Source organism: Paramisgurnus dabryanus, chromosome 4 (assembly GCF_030506205.2).
Source record: "Paramisgurnus dabryanus chromosome 4, PD_genome_1.1, whole genome shotgun sequence".
In the NCBI taxonomy this organism is placed as follows: Eukaryota; Metazoa; Chordata; class Actinopteri; order Cypriniformes; family Cobitidae; genus Paramisgurnus; species Paramisgurnus dabryanus.
This window is the reverse complement of record NC_133340.1, coordinates 30,476,507-30,495,037: the sequence shown is the minus strand read 5'-3', so window position 1 is coordinate 30,495,037 and position 18,531 is coordinate 30,476,507.

Below are 18,531 nucleotides of genomic sequence, written 5' to 3'. Positions count from 1 at the left end.
ATGTTAGTGACTGGATGGCACATAACTTTCTTAAGCTCAACTCCAATAAGACAGAGGTACTTATTATTGAACCAAATCGCTACAAACATAATATGTCAGATTACAAATTGCACATAGATGGCTGTACTGTGGTGCCATCTTCCACGGTTAGGAACTTAGGTGTGATGTTCGACAGCAACTTATCCTTTGATAGTCATATCGCCAACGTCTGCCGCACAGCATTCTTCCATCTTAGAAATATCTCAAAAATACGCCATATACTGTCTACATCTGACGCAGAGAAGCTTATTCATGCTTTTATGACCTCTAGAATAGACTATTGTAACTCGCTACTCGGGGGATGCCATTCAAATCAGGTCAACAAGCTTCAGCTAGTTCAAAACGCTTCTGCAAGGGTACTTACTCGATCTAAGAAGTATGACCACATAAGCCCAATTCTGGCATCTTTACACTGGCTACCAGTTAAATATCGCATCCAATTTAAAATATCACTAATCACCTACAAAGCTTTAAATGGCTTAGCACCCTCATATCTTAGAGAATTACTATCAGAATACAATCCATCACGCACACTACGGTCGCTAAATTCTGGCCTATTGATTATCCCTAGACTATCAAAAGTGTCTAAAAGTGGAAGATCCTTTTCCTACTTAGCCCCTAAGCTCTGGAATGATTTACCAACCGATGTCCGAGAATCAGACACAGTCGATCATTTTAAATCTAGACTTAAAACTTTTCTCTTCAACAAAGCATTCGCATAATTTGTCTAGTAAAGGTTCTTAACTCGCAATAGTTATTTTCACGGAACAAAGCACTCACGGTCATAACACAGACCAACCAAATAAATAAATAAAAACCTTTTCTGCATGAACACTTAAAATGAATTGCATTAAATAGTTTGCCACCGTTTGCCACTGAACCTGCATTAACGACGACAGTGGGGCTTCCGGCCTTAGTCAAACGGTTTGGCACGTATGGTCGGGTTGCGATTTTGGTGCTTTCGTGTGTCTTGTGAATAGTATGCCATACAGACCCGTTTGCCACTGAACCTGCATTAACGACGACAGTGGGGCCTCCAGCCTTAGTCAAACGGGTTGGCACGTATGGTCGGGTTGCGTTTTTCGCGCTTTCGTGTGTCTTGTGAATAGTATGCCATACATACCCGTTTGCCACTGAACCTGCATTAACGACGACAGTGGGGCCTCCAGCCTTAGTCAAACGGGTTGGCACGTATGGTCGGGTTGCGATTTTGGCGCTATTGTAAGTCTTATGAATAGTAGGCCATACAGACCCGTTTGCCACTGAACCTGCATTAACGACGACAGTGGGGCCTCCAGCCTTAGTCAAACGGGTTGGTATGTATGGTCGGGTTGCGTTTTTCGCGCTTTCGTGTGTCTTGTGAATAGTATGCCATACAGACCCGTTTGCCACTGAACCTGCATTAACGACGACAGTGGGGCCTCCAGCCTTAGTCAAACGGGTTGGCACGTATGGTCGGGTTGCGATTTTGGCGCTATCGTAAGTCTTATGAATAGTATGCCATACATACCCGTTTGCCACTGAACCTGCATTAACGACGACAGTGGGGCCTCCAGCCTTAGTCAAACGGGTTGGTATGTATGGTCGGGTTGCGTCTTTCGCGCTTTCGTGTGTCTTGTGAATAGTATGCCATACATACCCGTTTGCCACTGAACCTGCATTAACGACGACAGTGGGGCCTCCAGCCTTAGTCAAACGGGTTGGCACGTATGGTCGGGTTGCGATTTTGGCGCTATTGTAAGTCTTATGAATAGTATGCCATACAGACCCGTTTGCCACTGAACCTGCATTAACGACGACAGTGGGGCCTCCAGCCTTAGTCAAACGGGTTGGTATGTATGGTCGGGTTACGTTTTTCGTGCTTTCGTGTGTCTTGTGAATAGTATGCCATACAGACCCGTTTGCCACTGAACCTGCATTAACGACGACAGTGGGGCCTCCAGCCTTAGTCAAACGGGTTGGCACGTATGGTCGGGTTGCGATTTTGGCGCTATCGTAAGTCTTATGAATAGTATGCCATACAGACCCGTTTGCCACTGAACCTGCATTAACGACGACAGTGGGGCTTTAGGCCTTAGTCAAACGGGTCGTCAGGTTTCATTTTCTCTTAAAGATCGGAAGGTGACCCTTATTTACCATATATACCCTCGCATTGGGCCCCCAATTTGCTAAATCCTCAACTGTGGATAACATAATTATGCCGCAATATTTAGTCTGTCTGGAACTAAGCTGAGTTAAACCACATCACTGTGTGACACTTCAATACATATGAACGGCCGCTACGCTAATACGATTTTGTTTTTCTCTCCCTGTCTCGTCCTCGACCCGAGGACGAGACAAACAGACCCAGTCCCGGCAGATGTGAAAGTCGGCACACCTCTGATCTACTGGCTGTCCTTCAACGTTATGCCCAGCTGATACCTGACCAACGATCACCGGCAGAACCGCTTAATCTCCGCTAAATCTCCATTTCCGTTCTCCCAAGGGTTTTTCCCTCCTAGGACTTATTTTTCCTCGGATAAAAGCCCGGGGTTTTTTTTTTCTCCTAGGGGGTTTTTCACCCCGGGGAGGCAGCCTTTTTGGGCTTTACCTAGCTTCCTCTTCTATACGTTGCTTTAGTAATACGTGCAATTATAATATTGAGTCATAGCCGCAGCAAATTTAACTGCTCATGCTATCATGTATTCTGTTGTGCTATCTGTCGTTTTCTGTGCTTTTCACTGCTTCTATTTATGTAAAGCTGCTTTGAAACAATTGACTTTTGTGAAAAGCGCTATATAAATAAAAATTGAATTGAATATGCAGATATCATAGGAAATAGCAGTAAATACACACACCTTGTTCTCTTCTGAAGTTCACGCGCACTGTGAGACCGTGGATTGAAGACGGCGCTAACCCCGGATTTCCACCGACTGCGGAGCAGCTGCAGATCAGCTCCGCTGCGTTACGTCTCCGCACTCTGCCGTCCGCCAATACCCACCAGTTCCGTTTTTGTTGCAGAGCGGCTGCGTGCTGAAGTGACGAGGTCTCGCAAATTCACGTGATGATCGCGCGATACCTAGTTCTGTCTCTGCCCATTATGCCGTTGAATTATGACGTTTTTACAAACCAGCCCAGATCACAACACGAGATCTCGCATAGACAGAGCAGTACATCAAATCCATCCAAAATTCAAAAAATAAGAAGGCTGCTAAAACATTTATTTATGCTTTATCTTTAATGTATTTATTTGAAACTCCCCTGGCTCTGTTCCTGTCTATTATTTGTTGTTTCTGTATTAATGACTTTATTTGTGTGTGTTTGTAATGTTTGTATTGCAAAGATTTAATAAAAAACACGAGTTCTCGTGAATTCAGGTATGATCACGCGATAAAGTCATGGCTCCGCCCTGCGGAGCTGTCCGGCATCCGTCAAAAATAGAAGCTCTGCGTATTTGTGCCGGAGGGCTGCGGATGGCCGGAGCTGTGACGGATTCGGAGCGCAGTCAGTGGAAATACACACATTGACTTGAATGGAAACCGATTGACTCCGCCGCCGTTCCGCAACGGATCCGCAGCCGTTCCGCACTCGGTGGAAATCCGGGGTGAAACGCAGAGTAAAGACGGGGCGGAGCTAAGAGGGCTGATCTGCAGCTGCTCCGCAGTCGGTGGAAATCCGGGGTAAGGGGGTTGCGTGTGCGGCACAGTCCTTGGCTGGGGCCCTCAAAAGTTCATGGGCCCTTAGAATCGTCCTAACTTTTCCCCCCCTTACGGCGCCCCTGAGTACTTATACTCGACGACTTCATGTCTGAAATCCCTCCCCTGCAGCAAAAATGCACTTATACATTATTTTGGCCTTCAAGTTTAACTTGGATCAATCACGTAAGACAGAAAGTTAATCAGGGTCAGATTTGTGGCGCTGTAGAAAGTGACGTTTGAATTTTATTTATGCGGTATCGATCCATTCTCTGGTTTCTATGTTGAGCACAAGATGGTACAGAAAGCCCATCCTTGGCTGTCTTGGTGATCTCACTGACATCTCATTGGGAAGACAAGGGCAGCTTGAGTCATTATGTAATGAGTGTCAGATGAGGACGTCGTACATGTAGAGGCCAGATGGGAATATTTAGTGACAAATCATGCTGACTTGAACATTAGGGAATGAGGGATTCTGCCTGAGGAATACATTTGACCCGAGTGTAAGAACAAAGATATGCAGAGATATGTGGTTTGTTTGTCTGGGGATAGAAGAAATCTTTGCACACAATGCATTCCTGTTTTATATTTAGGTCTACGCTATGTACGGGGGCTGCACAATTAGTCCAAATACTAATTAGGATTATAATTACGGGTGAAACAGTGACATAATCGCCAAAAGCCTCAATTACAGCTGTCCATTTGTGCTCATGTATGTGTGTTTCGCCAGTATGTTGTAATTTGGGTTGAATATATTACTAACCGCCATAATTATTTGTTATTTGCATTATATTATTTAATTTTGGATGTTTAGAATTTACTATGCAGCTTCAATGTAAAGTCTATTAATTGCTAATAATCCACATTTATCATTTTTGTCACAATCATGCAGTCCTACTATGTACTGTATATATGCTTATAAAAGTGGGAAATTTGTATTCTTGCAGTATGATATCCATGTATAATCTTGACTGGATCAGTATGTTTTATTGTATGTTTTTTAGAAAGTTGCATCACTGTGCTCACGATTGGCTCTTTTTAATGGAAGTCGGCCATATTGACCGTTGTGATCTCCCCCGTTCATAGCAATAGCAGTTTTTGTATCTCAGCCAAACCCTTTTTAAGGTGAAAATGATAAATCGCAGCATTTAAAAGAAAACATTTTTAAATGTGGCCTGGAGAATAAGGTACTGTGTCGTGCAAATAGCGTTTTTGGGTTTTTGCTGCATTTTTTTTTTTTTTTTTGCGTAACCCCACTGAGTAAATCAGTTGTTACTGTGCATTCAGACCGCCACCGGCGAGAGCGTCAAAGTGGCCAGAAGTCATTTATTTTCAATGAAAGCCGGTGGCGAGCTCCGGCGAGCAGCGGCGCGGCGCGTCATGTACAGCGTGAGCGTCGAGGAGAGTTGAAATCAGCTCAACTTTATGGTAATGAGATATGACGCGGTTCGGCGGCAACCAATCGGAAGGCGGAAATGTTCACCGGCAACCAATCGGAAGGCGGAAATGTTCACCGGCAATCAATCGGAAGGCGGAAACCTCCGCCTGAGAGGAGTTCAGAGAATGCATTCAATCGTCAGAGCGTCCACTGCAACTTTTTTTAGCGTCGTTGTCAGGGCAGCCAGAGCTTTTATTGACGCTCTCTGAATGCACAGTTAAAGTCGCCATGAAAGCAATTGTCTTATTTTCCCCGTCGTGACATCCAAGTGAAATCACCTCTGAAAAAAAGCGTAGGGCTGAACTTGAAATCGTCTATAGAGAACTGATTGGATCGTTTGAAGATGCATCATGTTGATACTTGCCAATCGCTGCGATCTTTTCCCAGGCCCTGCTCACCTGCCATACAGTACCTTATGACCTGAGGTAAAAAGAGATCATATCAAGCAGGAGAGGAGATTAACAGTATTGATTCAAAGTAATCCAGAAAATATTTATATTTCACCCAACAATGCACTGCAAAAAAATGATTTTCAAGAAAAAAAAATATTTTTGTCTTGTTTTCAGTAAAAACTATCTAACAATTCTTAAATTAAGATGCTTTTTCTTTATGAGCAAAACGACCCAAGAAAATAAGTCTAGTTTTTAGACCAAAAATATCAAATTTAAGTGATTTTGTGGAAAAAACATGCAAACAATTTATAAAAATATGCCAATGGGGTAAGAATTTTTTTTCTTGAATTTAGTGTTTAAAGGTGCAGTGTGTAAATTTTAGCGGCATCTAGTGGTGAGGTTGTGAATTGCAACCAACGGCTAAGTCCACTGCTCACCTCTTGCTTTTGAAACAAATAGAGAAGCTACGGTAGCCGCCACCGGACAAACATGTCATCTTTGGAGACAACTTAGTAAAAAGGTTTGTCCGTTAAGGGCTTCTGTAAAAACATGGCTGCACAAAATGGCGGCTTCCATGTAAGGGGACCCTCGTGTATGTAGATAAAACGTCTCATTCTAAGATAATAAACACATAACGGTTCATTACAAAAAGGTCTTTATACACCCCTGATAATGTAGTTTTGTATATTATTTTGCATTTCTGTCAAGAGATCCTTCTAAAAATTACACAAAATGTTCAAGATTTTTTTGCTTACCCCATTGGGCTATTTTTTTGCTTGTTTATGCACAAAATCACTTTTCAAAATCAACAAATTTGATATTTTTGGTCTAAAAACTAAAGTTATTTTCTTGGGTTGTTCTGCTCATCAAGAAAAAAGCATCTTAATTTAAGAATTTTTAGATATTTTTACTGAAAACAAGACAAAAATACTAAGAACATTTTTTCTCCAAAATATATTTTTTTTTTTTGCATTGTGGGTTGAAACTTGTTTTCAGTAAAAAATATCTAAAAATGTGTAAATTAAGATGTATTTTCCTGATGAGCAAAATGACCTAGTGAAAAAGTCTGGTTTTTAGACAAAAAATATACAATTTAAGCAAATTTGTGCTTAAATCAACCAAAAACTTCTGCCAATAGAATAAGAAAAAAATTCTTGAATTGTTTATGAAAAAAGTAAACTTATTTTAAGAATAAAAAGTCTTTGCAGATGTTTTTGCTTGTTTTAAGCTCTAATTTACTCTAGTTTATATTTTTTGTCTAAAAATTAGACTCATTTCCTAGGTCATTTTTCTCATCAAGAAAATACTCTTATTCTAAGAATTTTTAGATATTTTGACTGAAAACAAGACAAAAATACTAAGTAAGAAAGTAATTTTTTGCAGTGAGCGTTTTGAGGTGAAACAACCATGCATGGGTTGAATTACAACCCAGCGTGTAGGCTCGTCTCAAATAACCCAACATTTTTAAAGGTGTACCACAATAAAAAAAAATGTTTTTACATTTAAATTTTATTGTGACTTTAAAACATGCACTGCAAAAACCGATTTTGAAGAAAAAAAAATCTTAGTATTTTTGTCTTGTTTATCTAAAAAAATAAATCTAAAAAAAAAAAAACAAGAAAAATGTGCTTACCCCATTGGCAGATTTGTTTGCTTGTTTCATGCACAAAATCACTTAAATTTGATATTTTTGGTCTAATAACTAGACTTATTTTCTTGGGTCGTTTTGCTTATCAAGAAAAATCATCTTAATTTAAGAATTTTAAGATAAAAACAAGACAAAAATAGTAAGGATTTTTTTTCTTGAAAATCATTTTTTGCAGTGTGCTGTGCATGCATGCAAGCAAGCACGTGCGCAATTCATTCTAAGTGAATTCCCTCCAAAAAAGGATTAATGAGAACACATTTTGCAAAGCATGCTCTTTCTTTTTAAAGGCAATTTCTATGCACTGCCTTCAAAAAGGTCTGCTTAAAGATAATTGCTCAGTTATGCTTGTTAGAGGTTGTATCTCATATCACCTGGTTCATTTTTATCCTTAAAGTCACTGCTTAAAAATCCAGGTCACATCGTTTGGATTTTAACGACTTAAAGGTTTGAGTCTTTCATCTGTAAAATCAGATCTTGAGCATGTCTTTGAAGAAATTTGTTGCTGGTCCACAAGGCTATGTGGACAAATTGAACCCACATCAGACCTTCAAGCTTAGTGGTGTGCACTTTACTGCAATTACTGTTTTTTAGAAACAAGATGTTTTTGCTTGTTTTAAGCTCTAATTTACTTAAAGTTTATATTTTTTGTCTAAAAATTAGACTCATTTCCTAGGTCATTTTTCTCATCAAGAAAATACTCTTATTCTAAGAATTTTTAGATATTTTGACTGAAAACAAGACAAAAATACTAAGTAAGAAAGTAATTTTTTGCAGTGAGCGTTTTGAGGTGAAACAACCATGCATGGGTTGAATTACAACCCAGCGTGTAGGCTCGTCTCAAATAACCCAACATTTGTAAAGGTGTACCACAATAAAAAAAAATGTTTTTACATTTAAATTTTATTGTGACTTTAAAACATGCACTGCAAAAACCGATTTTGAAGAAAAAAAAATCTTAGTATTTTTGTCTTGTTTATCTAAAAAAATAAATCTAAAAAAAAAAAAACAAGAAAAATGTGCTTACCCCATTGGCAGATTTGTTTGCTTGTTTCATGCACAAAATCACTTAAATTTGATATTTTTGGTCTAATAACTAGACTTATTTTCTTGGGTCGTTTTGCTTATCAAGAAAAATCATCTTAATTTAAGAATTTTAAGATAAAAACAAGACAAAAATAGTAAGGATTTTTTTTCTTGAAAATCATTTTTTGCAGTGTGCTGTGCATGCATGCAAGCAAGCACGTGCGCAATTCATTCTAAGTGAATTCCCTCCAAAAAAGGATTAATGAGAACACATTTTGCAAAGCATGCTCTTTCTTTTTAAAGGCAATTTCTATGCACTGCCTTCAAAAAGGTCTGCTTAAAGATAATTGCTCAGTTATGCTTGTTAGAGGTTGTATCTCATATCACCTGGTTCATTTTTATCCTTAAAGTCACTGCTTAAAAATCCAGGTCACATCGTTTGGATTTTAACGACTTAAAGGTTTGAGTCTTTCATCTGTAAAATCAGATCTTGAGCATGTCTTTGAAGAAATTTGTTGCTGGTCCACAAGGCTATGTGGACAAATTGAACCCACATCAGACCTTCAAGCTTAGTGGTGTGCACTTTACTGCAATTACCTCACTCGAGTGTGCTGTGAATACTGACTGTGCTAATGGACCACTGTGTTTCATCTGGGAAATACGTCTGGAGGACAAAACCCTAAGAACTTGGTAAGACTTTTATTTTGGAATTTCTTAAGGTTTTAGTTTGAAATCACAATAAACACAAATTGCCTGAGAAAAAAAAAGGTTTAACACGAAGGGGTCGACATGATAACGCCTTGCTTTTTCCTTATTAGTGCAAAAGAGTTACTTGATTTTGGATTTGCAGATATGATTTATTCATCATTAAAAAAAAACTTTAAATCACAGCTTGATTTTATTATAAGCCATGACAGCAATGCTCTGCGCCCTGAATAAATAAATCTGTCAAGATTGTTTTATCTCCACACACTGTACGAGCGCAAACCAGACATCAAAACACAGCAGACAACCAAACAGCTGTCAGATAAGCGTTCAGTTCAGCTATCAGAAAGTTGTTTCTGAGACGTCTTTCATTTTTCTCAAGAATAGAAACTGTGTCATTCGATATGTTGCACAAATATATTCCTGCAGAACCTCCCTTGTATAATGTAGACCCAATTTCATTTAATGATATTGATATTCAGGAGTATGCTTGAAGTATCGATTTCAATAGAGGGGTTTTAGGATTTCAGATGTGTTCAATTTTGATGTGGCAATTGGCAAAGATTAAATTAGTAAAATCGTATTAATATAGATGCTTGAGTACCTTTTCTAGTGCCTGTGGAAGCAGTAATTTATCGAGGGACGCAGAAGAGCCTCAGATTCAGCCATATATTCAGGCAGTTTAGTTGAGGAAGATTTCATTTTATGGGAATAGGTTTCAAAAGTAAAAGTTAACTCTGTTAAGTTTATTATTTACTTGTCCTCATGTAGTTCAAACCCCAATGGCTTTCTTTGTTTTTTGGAGCCCCAACTGAGATTGTTTAAAAAGTGTTGTTTTGTGTGTTTCGTTTACCATGGGATGGATGGTGACCACCATTTGTCAAGCTTAAAAACAATGCAACATTTTATAAAGTAACTTCATGTTGCATGCATTTCTAGTGTCCTGAAGGCAGATTAAGAGTTTAACTATATTTTTTTTTACATCATGTTAACTCTTTCCCTGCCATTGAAAAGTTATCTCGTGAATTAAGAGGAAACTTTTGCATGAAAAAAGTGTCCCTGTTGAGTTTTTATGGTAATCTGTAATACCACAATTATCCACTAGATGGCATACTTACCCAATTAATAAAAAACTGAAGCAAAAAAAATAATTTATTAATTTCTATAAATTCCCTTACAAAATTCCGTCACAGAAATTCAATTATTTCATATTTTTGTCTACATTGCTCTAGACGCGCAAATGCATTCAAAATGTTCAAGCGGCAAACTTGACGTGGTAGACGCGATGGCTGGTGTAAACCCAAGGTAATATTTTCATGCAAAAATCATATATATTATGCATTTGCATCGTTTTGAAACTTGAGAAGACATACTCAATCCCACTGTAAAGAGAAACCCAAAAACAACACCTCAAATTTTGTCCCGAAGAACAAACTTATTTGGTGTTTAAATGACATGAGGGTGAGTAAACATTTTTTTGGATGAACTAGTCTTTTATGTTGTTCAGAGAGCTGTAAAGAGAAGCCAGTAAGGCATACATTAAGTCGACAATATTTATCCTGTCTTTAGCAATTTTTTTGTCCAAGCAAAAGCATGCATCGTACTTCCAATTTGAAGGTTTCAAAATTTGATTTTATCTAAACACACCAGCAATCCAGATTTCTACAACACCCACATGATTGAGATATAAACATTATTCCCCCCGTTATCTATTTTACCCAGGTCTTTATCGATTTTTAGACCAGACTAACATGCACATTGTCTCTTGATTTAAAGGTCATGTCCTCCAAAGAAAGCAAAAACCGAAAAGAGGCTCAGCTATTGCAGGTCAGCCTGTGACCGGTTCTCCCAAACATTGATTCATGAGTGATTCGGATAAAAACATAACTCAGATGAATTCAACAATGAATCATACCAATAGCCAAAGCTTATTAGAGGTATAAAGGCAAACGTGAATTTATCAGTGATGAAATGGGTTTGACCTTTTCAGTTTGATCTTTTCTGTGTCTGGGAATTGGCATTGTGATAAAGTGTTTTGCCATTCCTTCACATATTTTCATGTGTGCAGGTGAAGATGTCAGTAGCCCATATTGATGTGTGTCAAACATTGATGTTGCATTTTTCTTGGTAGTGAAGATGTGCATAAATTGTGAAACAAAAATGCATTCATGATGCTATAACAGGAAGGTTGTTGATTCGAGTCTCATGAGATGGGAGTCGTAAGTCATCAACATTGTGCACTTGAACACAATTGACTGGATGTTGCTCTTGGCCATGGGTCTCCAATCCTGTTCCAATTGAAGGGGTGGTTCAAGGGTATTTCATGCATTCTGACTTATTAACACAGTTAAAGAGAACAGACCAAAATCTCAGTCATTATTGGCCTCGTACACACTACAAACCCATTTCAATGCAGCAGTGAACCGCCTTAATGAACGTTCCATGTCTGTACGGAACAAGACTCGAAAACGCAATGATTGACACCCAGATAACCATAGCAACGTTCCACCGTCTCGTGTGATTATCATTCACAGCTTTGAATTTCTTAAATAATATTACAGCGTTATGTTTTGCAATAAACCTCCATCTTTGTGTTGTGTATTGTATGCATTTGTGAGGCTATTTCACAGAGCGCTGTCTTGCAGTGTTGCCCGCTCCTTGTACTTACATACCGCTGTGGCACTTAACCGTTTATGCACTCTAAAAATGGCTGGGTTATTTTGGCCCATAATGGGTAAATATTGGACAGAACACACCGCTGGGTTAAAATTGACCCAATGCTGGGTTGTTTTAAACCTGCTGTGTGGTTATTATACCCCATGGTTGCATAACAACAACCCAACATTGGATCATTTTTAACCCTGTTCAATATTTAGCCAAAAATAATCCAGCCATTTTTGGAGTGTGGTTACAATGTTATGGTTTATGCTTTGGCTCGTGAAGTGATCAAGTTTTTGCTGTTATTATAGTGAGAAGCTCACAGTCCCAATATTTTGATCTTTGAGGTAAAGAATTTGGATTTATTTCGGTTCATTATTGGATTTTTATCGCTGTATTTTTGTGCAACATCTGTCAACACAATTAAGTAAATTAAGAGTTTTGTTGCAAAACGAGATAACTCCGTTTTTAAAATTTTTGTCAAAACATGTTTATTATTATGTTATAATGTTATTATTTTGTTTTATGGTGCTACTTAGCTGTATTTTTTAAGTTATGAAGGTTTAAATCAAAACAAACTAACTGCAGTTGAACTAATATTAATTGGAATGCACACCCAAAAAACGAGATTTCTGAAAAATTAAAAAAAATGGAGTTATCTCGTTTTGCAATGAAACTCTTCAAATGTCTTTAAAAATAAAACATGTTTAGCAAAAAGTTGAAATAATTAACAAAATTCTTTTAAAAAATGCAGAGATCAGATTCAGAAAGATTATCAAAACATTCACGGAGTGTAAAATGAATAAATATTTTTTGCTTCAGTTTTTTTTTATAAATTTGATAAGGGCCACCTAGTGGATTATCGCGGTATTACAGATTACCATAAAAACTCATGAGAACCTGTAAATTGCTGAAGTGTGTGTGTACAAAACAGAACCATTGAATTCAGAAGACTTGGAGTACAATGTTGTATACATGACATCTTTGTACTCTGCACAATGACAATGAAGTTGAATCAATTTTTATTATTTGTATCATATTGTTATGCAAAACAATTAAGCAGCACCGCTAACCTAAGCATCAATATATCAATTCCTGTGTAATGACAGTTAAAGAGAAATATCCAAATGGCACAACCGACCAATAAGAAGAGAGAGATTTTTAAAGCAATGTTTGACTGAAATATTGCCTTATTTTTATTCCTTAAAGGGCCCATGGCATGAAAATGTTAGCATTGACACTTTATAGGTGTGAGCAAAAATGTGTCGTGTTGGGTGTGTCCTTTAAAATGCAAATGAGTGGATGAAGTGCAAACACTGATCACAATGATGGTGGTTTGATGCAATTCAAACTCAATTGTGCTGTCAATTATTTTTTCTCTCTCTGTTTCTCTCTGGACTAAATTGCAGTGCTGTGGTTGGATAGTGCAGATTAAGGGGGCCATATTATTATAATAAGAGCTCCTTATGACATCATAAGGAGGGTTACATTTCAATGACCTAATTGTTGTTCACACCAACAAAGTGGCAATGCTAACATGTTCATGCCATGGGTTCTTTAAATGATAACACATGCATTTTTTCACTCACAGAGTTCAAAAGGTAAGCACCAGAAGTGTATTTTATTTGCAGAGCATAGAAACCTTGATTTACTGCGGCGTTTAAAATTAATATTGCAAGGAATATGTGTCTGAATCTCTTGTTTCTACATTTTCTTGACAATGTCGTAGACTGAACTTCCAGCAGACATATCTAAGGCTTGTGCCAGATAAATGAATCTGAACTTTTATAAGTCATGTTTCCTATCAGTGTTTTCATCACTAAAAATCACTTATATCCGGAGTTAACCTTTCAGCCGCGTATCGGTATGCACGTTCCGAAACGTCATGTTTTTGCCTAAACCGTAAGACAAGATTCGAGGTCAGTTGAGGTAAAAATCCTCCTTCGTTTCCAGGCAACACAAATTTCCCTCAGATTACTCGTGTAGAAGGCTCAGCCTGATGCAGTTTCACACCCTTAAAGCACTGTGTGATTTGAACTTTAATGATCCTGATGTACAGACAGTAGTCTCACATCACTATATAAATGTTAGTATCCCGGTGACATATGAACAGTTAGTCATGATTAAACCTGTTGGACTGTGAACATACACACAGACGCTCGGAGATCATGTCGATCACGTACTTTCATATGTCTCTGGGGATGATGCGTACGGCTGCGACTGGGCATACTAATGCATTTGACTTTAATAAACCGCTCGATGGAGAGAGACATGCTAGACATTGAAACAGTGTAGTGAGAGAATCTAAACCATAACCATAACAAACAGATGTTTTGTTGTGATGTCACTGTCTCTCTTTCTTTCTCTCCCTCTCTCTCTCTCTCTCTCTCTCAAACACACACACACACACACACAAATCAGTAAGACAATGAATGGCACATTAATTCTCCGTAACATGAAGTGTTTCATTTAGATTTCATACTTGTTGAGCTTCGATGATAATTAAATTCAGCCGTACAAGTGCAAATGACTTCACTTGTATTAATCCCTTCTGAATTGCATTTTGCAGTTGATTTGCTCCTTTAAATGTCTCTTTTTGTGTTTTAGTGTCCGTGTAAACGTGCAAAAACATACATACGGTATGCAGATTTAAATAGGAATACCGTAGTGACTTTAAAGTCCAAACACAAAGCTGAAAGTTGCAGTTTTGTTGCTCAGTATTCAATTTGTCATTTGATCAATCAATCACTAGCTACGTTTACATGGACACCTTTTGCCAAACACACGCGTCTGTGGATCTAAGTATAAATCGTGGACTGACCGAAAAGTCTCGGCGCTGTGCTTCTCGTCCGGTGTGCGCCCCCTTTGTAATTGATTTGTATAATCAAAATCTATAACTTTATTAAATTATACAAAACGTTATATTCAGTGTTTTATAGCATATTGTAATAAAATTAGTGACATGGCTATACATACTTTAACCCTTTACACGTTTCTATTCGCTTTGCATCAGTGCACATGCACCAGTGGCAGACGGTACACTGGCAGAGCAAGACCTTCAGCCTATGTGCCAGGGTTTAGCCCCGGATGGCCTCGGCCCAATTTAAACCCTGTGTATAAACCACCCCTCTCAATTAGTTTTTTAATTGGTTTGGCTCTTTTAATCCGATTAAAGGGATAGTTTGGCCAAAAATGATATTAAACCCATGATTAACTCACACCCAAGCTGTCCGAGATGCATATGTTCATCCTTTTTCAGATGAATATATTTTCTGTTATTTTAGAAAATGTTTTAGATCTTCCAGTCGTTGACAGTAAAGTCCAAAAATGTGCATCCATCCTTCACAAAATAAATCCAAACATTTCCACGATGATAAACAAAGGCCTTCTGAGGATAATCTGCACGGTGTTGTAAAACTTTATAAATGAAAATAACTCGCTTCCGGTAAGGCCATCTTAGTTGCGTCCGCATTCAAGATGAAAGTGTATGCAGTTTATGGAGGGTTCTGTGCTGCTGCTCTGTGCCCCCGCCCTCCGAATTTGTAATACGTCACTAAGAAAAGTGTGTCCAATACGCTGATACAGAGAAGTCCAAGATGCCGGCTGTTGTGTATCTGTTTTATATATATTGTTTATCTTATTAACTTAATCACACACCAATCTGGATTCTGAACAGCATCTTTACTTCGGTTTTCAAGCACACTACACACATACAACATCCGGCTCCCAGCATGCATTGCGCTTACATTTCTTAAAGACACAGAACATCATTTCAGTACATGACATCGGCGTTACCAGAAGCTAGTTATTTTCGTTTATAAAGTTTTAAATATGGATATTTCTACAACAAAACGGCATGGATTACCCTCAGAAGACCTTTGTTTATCATCATGGAGCCGTTTGGATTTATTTTGTGAAGGATGGATGCAAATTTTTTGGACTTGAAGGACATGGACCCCGTAACTCTAACTGAAAGATCAAAGACATTTTCTAAAATAACTGAAAATGTGTTTGTCTGAAAAATGATGGACATATGCATCTCGAATGGCTTGTGGGTGAGTAAACCACGGGTTTAATATATTTTTTTGGCTGAACTATCCATTTAAGGTGTTAAATTAAGCATTTTCATTCAGATTGAACATTTTAATATATAAATGCATATAAATGCAGCTAATGTTGTGCTCAGTATACTAATTGCTATCAAATGGGTTCATTTACGTCAATGCCACAATTATAACAAACAATACCATTTTAGCATTTTTTTGTAAACGCCAAGCGGCAATGAAAGTGTTGATTACCCAAAATAGTGGAGTTTTGGAAAATATGTTAAAAATTTAATTTTATAAATGCATGTTTTTCCAATAAGTTGTTCCTACATACAGACACTGCTTTTTTATGTAATGTTTTTATTACTCAACTGGCTGCCTTTCTTAACTATTTGAAATGATTCATCATGCATTCGGTTAATCTAGTGCATGAAACTTGAGTGGTCTGAACGATTTAAAGCTGAAATCTGTTGATTATTTTAATTGCGCTTTAATTCATACGTCTTGAATTAGATTCTAATCAATGCTTGTGGTGTATAGATTACGTCTGTCATGCAGTACTTACATTTCAAATGTAACCTTTTAAAAAATTAGCATGCTTGTGTTGAAATTAAAGTGAGTTTTCAGACCTATGACTAACACACTTTTACAAAAAAATGTAAACAATGTATTATTTCTGTGATTAAATTAATCAGAAATGTTTTAGAATTTAAAAACCCAACTTTAAAAATTACAATATAATAATAAATAATTCATGATAATTCATTTAATTATCTAAAGTCCCCCTGTGTTGAAAATCAAGTTTTTATTGTTGTTTGAATGTCTATGTGGTGTTTTTACTATGCTTTAGAACAAACCATGTGAAAATGTATTTTTCAACATCAAATGCACCATTGCATTTGAGTATATTCTCTATAAAATTTGAGTTTTCCAAAGATGGTGGAATTGGATATTGCCCCGGTTTTCCTAAACATGTAACCATATATATATATATATATATATATATATATATATATATATATATATATATATATATATATATATATATATATATACAAATAAATAAATAATAATAATAAAAAAACATATATATGACATGTACATATAACATGTATATGTTTTTTTTTTTTTTTTTTTTTTTTTGGCAATTTCAGTTTGAAATCCGGAAGGCTCATTATTGTGCCCTGCTTTTTTGTAGGATATAAATCGCACTTGCCCTGCCGTAGGTTTAAAAATATTATGTTACCGGTCAGCCTAACACAGTCTCACCCCATGTCGTCAATATTTGACGACACTTGACCATTCGTCAATATGTGACGCGGAGGGTATACCTTTCGCGTCATTTTTTGACGAACTGGGGACTTCAATACTATTACGTCCGTTGCATTCTCTTCTCCTATTTTCTTACCAATTTCGCGTCAGTTTAGGGTTAGATTTACATAATGACATCCCTACCCAAACCTAACTCTAACCCCAAAGCCAGGTGACAACTGTTTCTAACCCCAACGCCAGGTGACAACTGTTTAATTTCGCGTACACTGTTTAATTTCGCGTACACTGTTTAATTTTGCGTAATCTAACCCTAAACCGACGCGAAAATGGTAAGAAAATAGGAGAAGAGAATGCAACGGACGTAATAGTATTGAAGTCCCCAGTTCGTCAAAAAATGACGCGAAAGGTATACCCTCCGCGTCACATATTGACGAATGGTCAAGTGTCGTCAAATATTGACGACATGGGGTGTCCAGTTTCTGTAGAGCCTCATGGTGGAAGATAAATGTCACAAAATTTCAGAATTGGACCTAATGCAAAGAAAGCTTAATATTATCTTATTATGCCTAGTTCTGGTTTAACTGGTTTAGTAAACCCTATTATCATTTGCTCCAGTTTGCAAGCTTAGGGGAGACACAAATCAGGCTTTTTAGCATGGTGAGTCATTCAGGTGAATGTCATATGCAGTTTGTCATACCTTTTCTATATAAATATTTTTTGTTTGCCCTTTAAAAACTTTCTTTTATATTGGGCTATTAAAAACAAAATTTGTGATGTACTTTTGACTTGATCACATGGCCTCCCCTACATTTTCCTGTCATTAAATACTCCATCTGAAGTGCATCAGATCACATAGTCAATTAGGTTGTGAAATCCATTTTTAAAATTTTAATATTAGCTGTAAAAGCAACCTACCCCACAAAAGCTCGATAAAAGCATCAAACAATCGCTTTGCTGTATAAGATACATCATATGCATTTTGTTTACGATGGAGATGTGATTTCAAGTAAAGATTCCATTAATTCATTAATTCCAAATTCTTTTAATATTTCATCTATTATCAGCACTCATTCATTATTATTAAGAATGCATCTTTTGTTTATCTTGTATCATCTTTTTGGGTCACCGCCAAATAGTTTCCATGATGTTTGCACGCTCATAGCATAACAGTTATCATCCATAGGTAAGTGCGGCAAGGAATCGCTTGAGAGTCAAATATGTGCTCCAGATAGGATTATAAGAGGACTTTTAGCATAAAACATGGCCGTCTCGCGTGCAGTTGCTCTACAAGTGTCATTCAATGGAGGTGTTAATAGCAGCCACGTGATCTTATTTTTAAGCACAAATCTTATACAAAAGGGACACAACCACGCTGTCATCCCAAAAGGCAATATCACAGTTCTCCAGTCATGCATGCAGCATCACAAGACCTTGAAATGGGAAGGCGTTTCATACCTGCGGATGCCAAATCAGGAAGCGGAGCAGATAATGTATCCAAAACCTATTTGCCATTTTCAAGTTGTGTAGATTGAAGGCATATCTTAAACCATCTAGCTGAGCAGACCTTGGGAAGATCAGAGTCGAGACCCAGCACAAAGGATGTATTGCTTAATACACATCTTCTTCTGTGTTTGTG